This window comes from Herpailurus yagouaroundi, unplaced genomic scaffold (assembly GCF_014898765.1).
Source record: "Herpailurus yagouaroundi ecotype Mexico unplaced genomic scaffold, PumYag 197, whole genome shotgun sequence".
In the NCBI taxonomy this organism is placed as follows: Eukaryota; Metazoa; Chordata; class Mammalia; order Carnivora; family Felidae; genus Herpailurus; species Herpailurus yagouaroundi.
Genome location: NW_024412428.1, coordinates 15,662,367 through 15,676,625, shown reverse-complemented (window position 1 = coordinate 15,676,625; position 14,259 = coordinate 15,662,367). Strand labels below are relative to the sequence as shown.

Sequence of the window (14,259 nt, the reverse complement as noted above, 5' to 3'; positions counted from 1 at the left end):
GAGTCAAGATGGCAATAGTATCTTATAGGTGGTTTGGACAAAATCCATTTTTTTCTCATTTTCTACTAATATACATGAATTAATCATGTTTTTGAGAGGTTTAAAAAAAATCATACAAATGTTTCCAGTAATGTTTGCTAGAGCAGATTTTAGGAAATTTTCAACTTCCTAATTTGAGGTCAGAATTCTTTGTACACATGTAATCTATCTTTATAACCAATATGAGTCATATTTTATTTTCCATACTAACATCATAGTGAACATTGCAAAATAAAAGAAAGAAAATAGGGATATACCTGGCTAAATAATACACTGAGAATGAAAATCACAAATACCTTCTTAATAACTTGAAGATATAGAATTTTTCAAGTTTTTTTTTTCTCCCTAGCATACCAGGCAGGAAAATAATAAAAAAACAACACAAAATAAAAACATCTTAAATATTTGCTGATGGTTATGTTTTTAGCTCAAACCTTTTGCTTATGGACTTTGCTCCTTGTAGAATCACTGGAAAATTGTGGGACAGAACTTGAAACCTGAAAGGAAGCAAGAATCATATGTTGGACATAAACCCTGGAGTGTCTCACTCAGCAATGAAACACTACTTAGCCAGCCACAAGTGTATACCAGATGACCATGAGTGTCTGATGACAGTCCATGGTTGGCCCACCTCATGGTTCATTGGTTTTTAAAATACTTTACACAACAAATGCACTTTCTCCAAACTTCTCCACCCATAATGAAGAATTTTTGTTACCCTATTCCTCAAACATCATCTTTACTCCAAAATGAGGATATGGTTTTTTTGTTGCCTTGCTCTCCTGATGATCTTACATTTTGTGATTTTACTTTCCCTATTCATAAAAATTTCCTCCTGGAAACATCACTTACATGACTGGTGGCAACTAATGGGAATTTAGGTCTATATACAGTGATTTGGATGGAGCAGGGGAAAGTAATAACACGTTATCCAATGGACACATTCCCTAAACTCATCACTACTGGTACCACAAAAAAAATATTACTACAGTAAAGGAAAAGTAAACATTCAATGAGGATTTTTCTAAAAAAGAGTCTGTGCTAGTTCAAGAAGTCCATAGAAGGAAATGTATCTAGTCTATCAAGCTGTGGACAAAGAAATACCTGTTGTTAAAAAGCTCTCCATCAGTTGGAACAATGGATGAAGGTCACAATAATGCCTGCTGCGTTGGTCAGAACATACATTGGTGAGTCATGGATCAGCAGAGTTAGGACTTCATCTTTGTGTGCCCAGCACTGCATTTCTATTTATATTGAGGATCTTTTATTCTAGTCCTTCAGGGAAAAAGATCTCCATCTAAAATCTGACACTTTATTTCTTAAGGTAACTTGATGAATCTCTCCCATATCTTACCTTGAAATTCTTAAAGAGATTAAATGACATTACATACATGAAGAATGCGGTGTGTAGGTATTTAAAGAATGCTAGTTTATCTCCTGTTGGGGAACTTGGCAGACTTACTGCACCAAAGTCTCAGACTAGGCTCAGGGCAGATCCTTTACTTCCTGAAAATCTCAATTTCTTTTATCTTTATTGTTTCTATATGGTTTCTTGAATCCATCTTGTCCTTGCAGATGTATACTTTTATGGAAGAGGCATGAGGACAAAGGAGTAGAGAAGAGGAGCTATCAGCAACAGTTGGAAGTTGCAAAGCTCTTGGAATAGTAGTGACCTGCTTAGCCTATCAGAGAATATGCTGAACACCATCAGTCAGGAAAGTCTAGAACAGACTGAATGTGTCACCAAAGCCCGGAAAGACTTGGGACATGAAAGCACAGATTTGAGCCTCCTGATAAGATTATCAAGATCTGAAAGATAACGGATCAGTGCTTTCATTAACTACAGTTCGCTTTCAACCCCTAAAAAGCTATACCCTGTCAAATCATCCAACAATTGCCAGAGAAAAATAATGACATTTTGGAGCATGCTAATGCTCAAAATATTTTACTTCCATGTACCCCTTGTCAGGAAGTCTCTAGATAATATGTTATATCATACAAGGCAATTAGCTAAGGAAAAGGAAGACATGGAATTAGGAGACGGGGAGAAGTACAGAGAGGTCAGGGATGTTGGTCAGGTGTTGATGAAAGAAGATCTAGAATAATAGACTTTCAGGGAATCTGGAGAACACTGAAGCAGAAAAATAGGCGCTCCAGATGGAATCTCTTCTTGAAAAGTATGAAATAGATCAAAGGCCTCATGTGCCTACAGATAAGAAGAGACTCACACTTCCATCAGAGAATTTGCAGATTAATTGTTTATGGGTAATACCAAACTAAGAAGAGACAATTAATAACTCCATGAAACATAAATTTTGTTCAAGAAAAGTAATCATGGTCAGTAGATTAACTATGAATTATAAGTATATATTCATAACCCATAGTATAACAAACTATAAATACCAATCTAATAAAAGATTCCTTCAGAGAACAGGGCTGAAAGAAAGTATACACATGTGAGGAGAAGAAAGTCTGGGCCGTAAGAGTTTGACCCTATTTTCTGTTGTATGGAATCAGTAAGTATCTCAAATCAAAAAAGTCAGCAGGTAACAGTATCAGGAAGTAACTTAGTAACAGGATTCAAGTGCCAAAAGAATACACTAGACTAGTAGAAACTGGTTATCTGTAGAGTAGGAAACAGGAGCAGGAAGAAGTCAAGAGATTATTCTTCTTCATCAAAATTCCTGTCTAGAACTAGTGGCTTTGTAAAATCTTGTGCATAACTTTGATAATAAAGGTTATGTTTAAATAAATAAAATTTTATTTAAGTAAGTTAAATAATGTTAAGTTTATTGTGATATTCTTGTGATCGACAGATGATAGATAGATAGATAGACAGAGAGATAGTTCTTACAGATATTCCAGACCTCTAATTGATACATAATGGAATTATTCCTCTCTTGTAGTCATTTTTCGAGGGCATCTTCCTAAGGACCCATACTGAATTATCTAGCTCCTTGCTACTCAAAATATAGGCCCCAAACCAGAAACATCAGCATCACTTAGGAGCTTGTTAGAAATGCAGAAGGTCAGGACTCATCTCAGGGATACTGAATTGAAATCTGCATCTTAACAAAATCCCTGTGCACATTAAACTTTCAGAAGCATTGGTCGAGATCACTGTGTTAGTACCCTCAACTCTAGGTAAAATGTTTAGCCCTCTCTCATAGATACCTTGCTCGGTTTCCACCCTTTTGTAAATCTCAAAACCAGCAAATATCCCATTAGAGTTTTTCAACTTTGGTACTTTTGACATTTGGACCAGAAAATTCTTTGTTGTGAAAACTATCCTGTGCATTGTAGGATGCTTAGCAGCATTCTAGGCCTCTACCAACCAGATGCCAACTTCCTCTACATAGTGGCAACCAAAAATATCTCCAGACATTGCCAGATGACCCTAGAAGGGTAAAAATCGGCCCCAGTTGAGAACTACTACATTAGAGAATGAATCTTGAGGTAGGGTTTAAGGCAGCACAATCCTCAGAATGAAGTGCAATCAGAATTGGGGAAAGTGAGTTGAGAGGCAGAGAGAAACATAGTTTGAAAAAGAATATTAAACACTACAATGTAATTTCATATTTGAAATGAAATACTTGTGGTTTACAATATACAGTATTAACAGTAAAGCACCTGGGGATTTGCAGGATTTCCTTGGGGATATGCAAAAGATTCAAAACTCCTAAGTTAAATCCATCTCCTTTGGGTGCTGTGGCTCTTATAGGCATGCTTGCATTTTTGAAATTTCTATTGGCTTATCAATATTTGGATAATATGTTTCAAATTTCAAAATTATTTTGCAAAGAAATGGTCTCAAAATTGCAAAGAATATATCCTGAAATGTGTGACATCTATTAGGAATACAGAAAATACAGAAAAGATTTCTGAAAACTTGTGGGAATTTTTGATTTAAAAGAAGTTTTAGGGGTGTCTGGGTGGCTCAGTCGGTTAAGTGTCCAGCTCTTGATCTCGGCTCAAGTCATGATCTCATGGTTTGTGAACTCGAGCCCCATGTCGGGCTCTGCATCGACAGCATAGAGCCTGCTTGGGATTCTCTTTCTCTCTCTCAAAATAAATAAATAAACTAAAAAAAAGGTAATAAAGGGGCGCCTGGGTGGCGCAGTCAGTTAAGCGTCCGACTTCAGCCAGGTCACGATCTCGCAGTCCGTGAGTTCGAGCCCCGCGTCAGGCTCCGGGCTGATGGCTCGGAGCCTGGAGCCTGTTTCCGATTCTGTGTCTCCCTCTCTCTCTGCCCCTCCCCCGTTCATGCTCTGTCTCTCTCTGTCCCAAAAATAAATAAACGTTGAAAAAAAAATTAAAATATAAATTCATATAAACTTGTATTCATGACAAACCTTTCAAGTGTATATCATCCTGAGAAGAGTTAATTACATGCATGTATATATGTATATATATATGTGTATATATACACATATATATATAAAATTAAGATATACTTAGCTATATTTATATATAGTAGAATTAACACACGTGTGTGTGCATGTGTGCACATTTTGAAAAATCGTAAAGAGGAGCACATAAATTTGCTTGATATATGCTTATGGAATGAAAGGTTAGTACAGGGAATTCTTCAAAGCAACACTGAAATCAAGTCTAGTTTCATAAATGATGGTCCTACTGTCACTCTTCCTTTGGGATGCCACTTATGAAATGAGTGAAGGCGCAGGTGTTGAACAATGTTATAACCATATATAAATCTGAATTTCTTTTTACTCTTTTTAAAGTTTATTTATTTATTGTGAGAGAGACAGAGAGAGAGAGAGCTGGGAGGGGCAGAGAGGGAGAAAGAGAATCCCAAGCAGGCTCTATGCTGTCAATGCAGAGCCCGACATGGGGCTCGAGTTCACAAACCATGAGATCATGACTTGAGCCGACATCAAGAGCTGGATGCTTAACCGATTGAGCCACCCAGACACCCCTAAAATTTCTCCAAATAAAATCACCATGGATGATCTGAAAAGCAATTTAGTTTACTCATCCTGCTTTTCAGCGGGAAGTGGTTTGAACAAACTGAACTTCAGCGCTACCAGATCCAGAATGTCTACAGCCCGCTGCACAGAAAGTGTTAGGAGAGACTTAGTCTTGTCAAAGCGGATGGATGGCTTGTTATCCTGATTCCCCTCTAGATATGGCTTATCATACAAGCCAGACAACTGTTCGATTTCAGCCAGAGTTAGAGTCCATATCAATATCCAACTAACTCCATTTTTGTAGTCCTAAAGATGTTTAGGCTCCAAAATAAATACTGCTCTACTTTGAAAATCTGGCAATTTCTAATCCCAAACCCCAAATCCTAAATGTTAGACAGAAAAACATTTTATTCACAGGAGCTGTTTCTTCTGTGTTCATCTGTAGAACATCTCCACTTGTTATAATACTGCCTTAACAAACAAAAAACAAGCATGTCTCTAATTGGGAAGGCCCATGAAACCAAAAAAAGTAAATCAATCAAATGATTAGAGAGAGAGAGGAGGAAACCTTTTTTTACTTATTCATAAATATAAGTATTCTTGAAGTTAACACTAAATGTTCACACCTTTTCAGATGCCTACTACAAACCAAATACACAGCTAAGCAGAATATACAAAAACACAATCTGTAGCCTAAAATAGAGCTGTGTATACAGTATCACTGAACTGACACAGGAATGGACAATTTTGCAATGAGCCGGATGATAAAAAGACTTTTTCATACACAAAATTTTTGTCATTGAGTAGTTTGAAAGAAGAGTGGCAATAATGCAGTTTGACAAAGATGTATACGGGAAGATGTGATGAAAGAAGGGAACAAGAAGAAGAGACAGAAAATGCTGTAACCTTGATAAAACCACAACATTTCAGCATAGAAGACACACAGTGTTTATGCAGAAAGGAGAAGAAGGGGACAGACTTCAAAGCCTCCTGTGAGCTATAAACTCCAAAGCTGTAGAATTCATCCTTTAGCCTACATGACGACTGGACATTGAAAGATTTAAGCAAAGAAGATGGATGGGATCTACTTAAACATTACATTCTCTTGGAAGCTGGCTTAGAAGTCTGGCTCCTAAATTATTCTTGGTTCCCCTGGTAGTACTCCCACAGTAAATGATTTACTATAATTACAGATGAATTTGAGCATACTTTGAGACATTCATCTCTGTTAATTTGTATTATACATATATACTGCACACAGAACAAACAACAAAAGAGAAGGAGAAGGGGTTGAGTATGGGTCAGAATTGCATGGAAGCATCAGAGGGGCAATAACCAGCCCTGCAGCCTGTATAGACTGATGCAGAGTTCTTAACCCTAGTGATGAAGAAAAGTAAGTTAGACACAGAACCAGCAGAATGAAGGCTCAAAAACATTAATTAATTTTGTATTAATTATAAATAATTATAAATCATATCTTTTTAATGCACACTTCTTGCTTCCTCTAGGTTGTAAATTCCAGTGAAAGTAAAGGTTGTGTCTATATTGATCAGCATTGTATTACTAAGATTGATTTTAGCACATAATGGATTTCCCCCCAGAAAAGCTATTTTAGTGAATAAATATAAGAATATATGCTTCCTTTCAGAAATAATTCTGGAAGCAATATGGAGAATGGACTAGAAAAAGATAATTCAAGCTTTGCCTCTTGAGTTATGTTCTTTTTTTTTTTTTTTTTTTTGAGTATGTTCTAGAAGGGGAGATGAGGTTCTCAACTAAGTGACAGTGGGAGTAAGTAAAGAGGAGGGATACACTCAAGAAATATTTATTTATATATTTATAAAGTTTATTTATTTTGAGAGAGAAAGAGAGAGAGCTTGAGTTGGGGAGAGGCAGAGAGAGAGAGAGAGAGAGAGAGAGAGAGAGAGAGAGAGAGAGATCCAAGCAGGCTGTGCTCTGTCAGCCCAGAGCCCGATGTGGGGCTCAAACTCACAGTGAGATCATGACCTGAGCCAAAAATCACAAGTCAGACACTGAACCAACTGAGCCACCCAGGCATCCCTCTATTAGCATCTTTTCCAAAGCCTCTAAACATTCTCATTTCTATGTCATATTAATGAATATCCTCCTGGCCCTTGTATTTCTCCATGATGTTAGTTCTTTCTCATACTTTTCTTTCAAATGCAAGGTTCTTATATAACAATCCATCCTTAACTCTATTCCTTTACTCTCATTCCTAACTTCTGCTCCACTTGTCCAGCGACACACATTGGTAATAGGGACTCTTCTTATCTCTTGGCCCCCCAGTAAGGAAAAAAGGAGATGAAATTTCACCTACATTGAAGGTGGCATTATACACTTGATTTGTTTATACTATCTGACCTTCTTTTTTTTTTTTTTTCAACGTTTTTTATTTATTTTTGGGACAGAGAGAGACAGAGCATGAACGGGGGAGGGACAGAGAGAGAGGGAGACACAGAATCGGAACCAGGCTCCAGGCTCTGAGCCATCAGCCCAGAGCCTGACGCGGGGCTCGAACTCCCGGACCGCGAGATCGTGACCTGGCTGAAGTCGGACACTTAACCGACTGCGCCACCCAGGCGCCCCAATATCTGACCTTCTTAATGAGGTGCTCTAATCACTTTGCTTTCACATTGTCACCCAGTATAAGGCAGTTTTTCATCAAGTTTACTCTCTCCTCTTACCCCTCCAATCATTCCTTCTTACTTACCTTCAAGTTTCCGTTTTATTTTGAATTGCTCTTTCCTATGACTTTTCATTTTAATATTAATCAACCTGCCATCCCTTGAACAATTAATACCAATGTAGGCTTTAGACCTTTGTTCTTGTTATTTTCTTCCCAATGCTTAATTTGTATTTTTCTGTTAAAGACCAGTTTAAGTATTAGCTTCTCCAAGAAGTCAGCCTTAACACCCTCAGGCTAAGTTGGATGATTGATCTCAAGGGTGTCCATAAAACTGTGTGTATATTTTCATTTCCATATTCAATTTTCAAATTTTTAGTAGTTTTGCAATTATTTGTTATTTTGATCAGGTCATTAGCTGCTTCTTTTTGTTTTTTTAAGTTTGTTTATTTTGAGAGTGAGAGAAAGCACAAGTCAGGGACAGAGAAAAAAGGAGAGAGAGAATCCTCAGATGTGGGGCTCAAACTCCCTAACCATGAGATTATGACCTGAGCTGAAATCCAGGGTCGGATACTTAACCGACTGAGCCACCCAGGCACCTGAACGTTAGCTTCTTAAAGACAGTCTGTATTCCATGAATCTCTGCATCTTTATCACAGAAAACAGAGAACCTGGGACATAGCAAGTGCTCGCTAAAAGCTTGTGGAATGTGTAAAATTAATTTAGCAAAGTTTCGTAATTATGGAAGGCTACTGGAAGTCTGTGCATGGAGGAGCTATTTGATTTAACAAATATTATGTGACATTAAATCTGGAAATGCATGAAACAAAGATTTGAGTGAAAAAGAGTCAGAAAAGCAGCACAGAGACAGGAGAACCTGGGAGGAGAGGTGCTGCTATCACACACAGGGCAAGAGACATGAGATTTCCAAGAATTAAGTAATAGTTAGCAACATTCCTATAAGAAGGCCAGAAAAGACATGCAGAAAACAGACTGAGAAAGACTAAATAATAGTCCCCAAAGAGGTCCACACACTAATCCCCACACTCTGTGACTGTATTATCATACACAGCCAAAGGGACTCTGCAAGTATAAATTAAGGGTTCTGAGATGGGGAGACTTTCCTAGATTACCCCGGTGTCAATGACATCATACAGATCCTTGTAAGAGGAAGCCAAGAGGATCAGAGTGAGAGACAATATGTGATGTTAGAAGCAGAGGTCACAGGGATTCAAGGTCACAGGCCAAAGAATGCAGGCAGTCTCTAGAAGATGAAAAGGAAAGGAAAGGATTCATCCCTAGAGTCTCTAGAAGGACACAGGCCTGGCAACTGAGTTTTAGACTTCTGAATTCCAGAACTGTAAGAGGATACATTTATGTTGCTGTAAGCCACTGTTTGTGACATTTTGTTATAACAGCAATAAGATACAATACACAGTCACTGAGCCAGTAAAAAGGTTAAATTCTAAGGGAAGAGAGCAGGTATAAACTTCATGGGGGAAAAAAAAGCCTCTTAGAATGAAATAAAAAACAAGATAAGGGCACCCTGGTGGCTCAGTCAGTTAAGTATCTGACCCTTGATTTCAGCTCAGGTCATGATTTCACAGTTTGTAGGATAGAGCCCTGCGTTGGGCTCTGTGTTGACAGCATGTAGCCTGCTTGGGATTCTCTCACTCTCTCTCTGTCTGTCCCTCGCTCTCTCTCTCTCTTTCTCAAAATAAATAAATAAACTTAAAAAATAGGATAAGCATTTGGGAAAACAAATCATAGAGCCTTTTTTTTCACAGGAGAGATTTAGATACGTTCAAAGGAAGGAAAGAAAAGTGGAGATGGAATTATCAAAGATTTTGAAGAGAAACTGTGTGAAGGGATGAATTCCTAATGGCAACAGAAAAGGGCACAACTGCCACATGTTTGCTTTGTGGCCATCATTGTCAGTCATGGACCTTCTCACTTTACCGAAGCATCTCAATAAATCCTTAAGGTAAACCATTAACTCTCATTATGAGAGAATTGTGGCTGAGGAAGGTTAACTAATTTGCCCAGGCTATACACATTATAAATTGTGGAGCAGGACCTGAATCCAAGTCTGTCTGATAAAGTCCATGCTCTTTATGCCCCCGGAAAGACAGGAAAGGTTAGCATGCCTCTCAAGCTCCGATTCCCTGTCCTTTGAGTCAGGAGGGGAGGAAACAAAAATGGAGGAGCAATTAGATGTGCTCTGGATACAAAAGAAGGGAGATGAAAGTGTACTTAATAAATTAAGGGAAAAAAAGCATATGAGCCAACTTTTAAAGGATGAGATCTGGATAAAAATATTTTCACATTGAATCACGGTATTCATCAACTCTGGTTATTTTTATACAGTTCTAACAACTTCTAAATGGTCAAGAGTTTCAGTTCAACCAAATTGTCAAGTTTTTCCCTTAAAAGAGAAAAAAAAATAGTAAGAAACAAAGTTAACATACCAGAGTGTTCAGGTTGAGTCTAAATCAAAATAAATTGCATGTCTAGTGAGTTTCAAAAGTACAAGCTATTTCCCCACATCTGTAAACAATAGATTTTACTTAGTGTGAGAAAATCCAACCAACTTAGCAGAACACAGTGTAAATTGACTTATCTGAATGGTATTTTGTGCTTCTAATTTGGGAAGGTGCTTGGTTTAACAATTTGTCTGCATCCAAAAAAGGAAAAGACTACAATAAGAATCGGGTAAGTACAGAATTAGTATACAGATATTTTCACTAAATTTATTTTTAAATGTTTAAAATCTATACTTTCTTAAACATCCACATATAGTTCCAACTTTCAAACAATTAAATTAGATTAATTTAACAAACATGAGATGGTTGGATTTGGACTAAAATTTGAAGACAATTCAAAATGCAGATCAGGGATGCCTGGGTGGCTCAGTCGGTTAAGTGTCTGACTCTTGGTTTCAAGGGTCAGGTCATGATCTCATTGTTCATGAGATCTAGCCCAGGGTCTGGCTCTAAGCTGACAGCACGGGGCCTGCTTCGGGATGCTCTCTCCCTCTTTCTCTGCCCCCCCTTCCTCACTCGGTCTCTCTCTTAAAATAAATAAATAAACTTTACAAAAAAAAAGTAAAATGCAGATCAATGACAAAGACAATGTAAGTTGGAAAAACTTTTTAAATGAATGGCCACTTTGGGCAGTTGAATAGAAATAATAATAAAACAGATTAAGGATTTCAAGGAAACTGTTGTATAACAGAATCAAAATTTATACTGAATTAGAACAGAATTGTCTTTTTGAAGAAATGAAATTATGATACAGACAACAAATATAAAAAGATGAACCAGAGGGGCGCCTGGGTGGCGCAGTCGGTTAAGCGTCCGACTTCAGCCAGGTCATGATCTCGCAGTCCGTGAGTTCGAGCCCCGCGTCGGGCTCTGGGCTGATGGCTCAGAGCCTGGAGCCTATTTCCAATTCTGTGTCTCCCTCTCTCTCTGCCCCTCCCCCGCTCATGCTCTGTCTCTCTCTGTCCCAAAAATAAATAAATGTTGAAAAAAAAAATTAAAAAAAAAAAAAAAGATGAACCAGAGTTTACAGGAAAAAGAAAAAGCTTAACACTATAACATAAATGGAGGATGGAGAACAGGAGAGCAAATTAAGAATGGCAGGTGCTCCTGAGAGTAAGCGAACCAAAATTAATAACCAAAGATATAATGAAGAAAACATTGCTGAATTTTAAAAAAAATTATCTGAGCATGTAGATATAGATGTTTTATAGATTCTGAGGGGGAAGGACAATGAAAAAGAACCTCTAGATACATCCTGGAAAAATAGCCTATCTAATAAGATTAAACATATACCTTCATGCATCTATGCAGAAACTGAAAATGCAAAAAATGTGAAGATCTCTTAAAGAACAAAACTCAAGGGACACCTGGGTGGCTCCGTCAGTTAAGTGCCTGACTTTGGCTCAGGTCATGATCTCACAGTTTGTGGGTTCGAGCCCCACATCGGGCTCTGGGCTGACAGCTCAGAGCCTGGAGCCTGTTTCAAATTCTGTGTCACCTTCTCTCTGCCCCTCCCCTGTTCACGCTCTGTCTCTGTCTCTGTCTCTCTCAAAAACAAATCAACATTAAAAAAATTTAAATAACAAAACTCAAGATCTCCACAAGCAACTTTTCAAAATTCAGGTAACAACAGAAAAAGCTTTAGCACAAACATAAGGTTTTGAATGCATGTGATTTGGATGACCCAGCCAGACTGGAGTTTACCTAAGATAGCGACAAAATTTCAGATATGTAAGGACTCAGAAAATACATTTCCTCTGTAACCTTCTTGAATAAAATAAACAAAAGGTATACCCCCAACCACACAAGAACTGCATTACTGTCTAGTACATCCTTATCCAGCCTCTCCTGAAATAACTGTGCTTGTGGATATGTTTTCTCACTCATTATCCATTTGAAAGCAAAGAGTGCTATATTCATACCACAACTTTGCTCACAGATTATATGACCACAACTGACTCCAGATGACTATCCACAGACATGTCGTAGGAGGCCTGCTCAGATCTATTATCGGAAAGCATTTTTTTTTTTCATTGGGACAGATGGAGACAGAGCATGAACAGGGGAGGGGCAGAGAGAGAGAGGGAGACACAGAATCGGAAACAGGCTCCAGGCTCTGAGCCATCAGCCCAGAGCCCGACGCGGGGCTCGAACTCACAGACCGCGAGATCGTGACCTGGCTGAAGTCGGACCCTTAACCGACTGCGCCACCCAGGCGCCCCGATCGGAAAGCATTTTATAACCAGTCTCAACTAGAGCTCTGTGTGTGTGAAGTGCTCTCATTTCTCTTGCTTATAATCTGACACTCTTCTTGTCTGACTCTAGCCTTTCTTGTCTCACTCTAGGCTTTCTGCCGGAATTAGCAGGAGGCTGAGTCTGTGGTGGTGGTGATATAGGCGTCAGGACTCCTCTCCATCAAGACCTCTGTGTTCCTACAGCACCTATATTCCTCCATCAAAGGACTTATAATAGTACAACTGCTTGTTAAATCTTTCCTACTGCTCCTGCTACACTCACACAATCTTCATAAACCACCACCCAGAAGAGTCCTTGAAATACAGAACGTATTCTTAAAAGTTTAATAACTGTATGAAAAGTAGCTGTTAGTCAGATGTTATTTAATTTTTATTTTTAGTTGACAGAGACTTCAATAGCTCATGTGCGATATTACAGAATTTGTGCTTCTACTGCTCCTAATATATTATATACTAAACAATGTCCTGATTTGTGGGTCCAACTGTAGCTAATGTGTTACTCTAAATTTGTTTACACAGAGATCTTTTTCCTTTTATTGAAAAATATTATATTCCTAATATAATTAGGCCCCAGTATGCCTCTTCCATGTAGCACTTAAGTTATGTAGTTTAAAAGTTTTGACCATGTTAAATGTAGGTACACCATTAATCTACCATAACCAGGGAAAGCAAGAAAGTAGACAGGAATAAAAGCATGCTGGAATTGGCTCATGACAGCTCGTGAGAGCCAACAGGAATTTAAAAAGCTAGCTGCTAATCCTAGAATTAGTAAAAATAAATTATATAAACTTAAAATGAAATCAATTACATTGAAAACAAAGATAAATACTCAAAGCCACCACTTTCTAATTTTTTTTAACTATATTTCACTATCATCTATGCTCTTGAGTTTACCTACAGTCACTGGAATTGTGTGGTTGACATACTACATAATCATGTGCTGCTAAACATATCTTCTAGCTCTTCCTAGCTGCCCACCCTCATCTTGGTTCATATATCCAGCACTCATATGTTGGATTTCATGTTAATCTGAAGTTTCCACATTATCCGTAAATATGGTGATTCACAAGTTTCCCAGAGAGCAAGACCAAATCGTGTCTTTACTTGGATTGCTTCCATTGAACAGAACAAACAACAAATATTGTTAGGCTTTCTGCAACACAGACATGGTTGAGGAATCCAAAGTTTGTAGTTCCTTTCCAGCAATAAGAACCAAATTATCTTACTGAGCATAAAGATCCTGATAAGTTAAGCTTCTGATTCTTTATTTTGGGGACTGTTCAAACTGATGTGGGGTTGCAAGCGAATGGTCAAGAAAGAATTCTTGAGACGTTTTTGGTGCAAAAAGGGGCTTTTATTATAGCACAGGGACAGGACCCGGGTCAGGAAGAGCCGCTCTTCTGTTGTATGAACCTAGCAGTTCTATGCTGTGTTCAAGGAGGGGACCTGCAGGGAGTATTACATCGTAAATGTTTTCTTCGAATTTCTACTCATAAAATTACTTTCACAGGATTTCTCTGGAGCTCTTTATCCAGCTTGGTATTAACTATCGCTGAGATGTAAAGGCAGTCATGAGACCTTTTAAGAATGTAGGAACCAGTACGTATTTGATCTATGCAGACTAGATGTCAGCCTTCCGGGCTAAAGGTGAACATTTTTCTGCTTCTATCCCTCATCACAAACCACCACCATTTTCTAGATGTCTCATTCTGCCATGATCTGAGATTTCCTGGTTAGTTTGAGAATTACAAGAGGAAGAAACACAATAAAAAACTGAGAACAATGGGGGGCGCCTCAGTCGGTTAAGCCGACTGGGATTCTGGTTGAGGTCATGATCTCACAGTTTGTGA

The 14,259-nt window shown here is 38.2% G+C and overlaps 1 long non-coding RNA gene across 1 annotated transcript in view; it reads right to left on the bottom strand.

Moving 5' to 3' along the window:
- Positions 1 to 426: 426 nt before the first annotated feature.
- LOC121012869 (uncharacterized) overlaps positions 427 to 14,259 on the bottom strand; it is a 194,151-nt gene continuing 180,318 nt past the window's right edge. The window contains exon 3 of the long non-coding RNA XR_005782368.1: positions 427 to 536. This is a non-coding gene — a long non-coding RNA (uncharacterized LOC121012869). The remainder of the gene's footprint in view (positions 537 to 14,259) is intronic.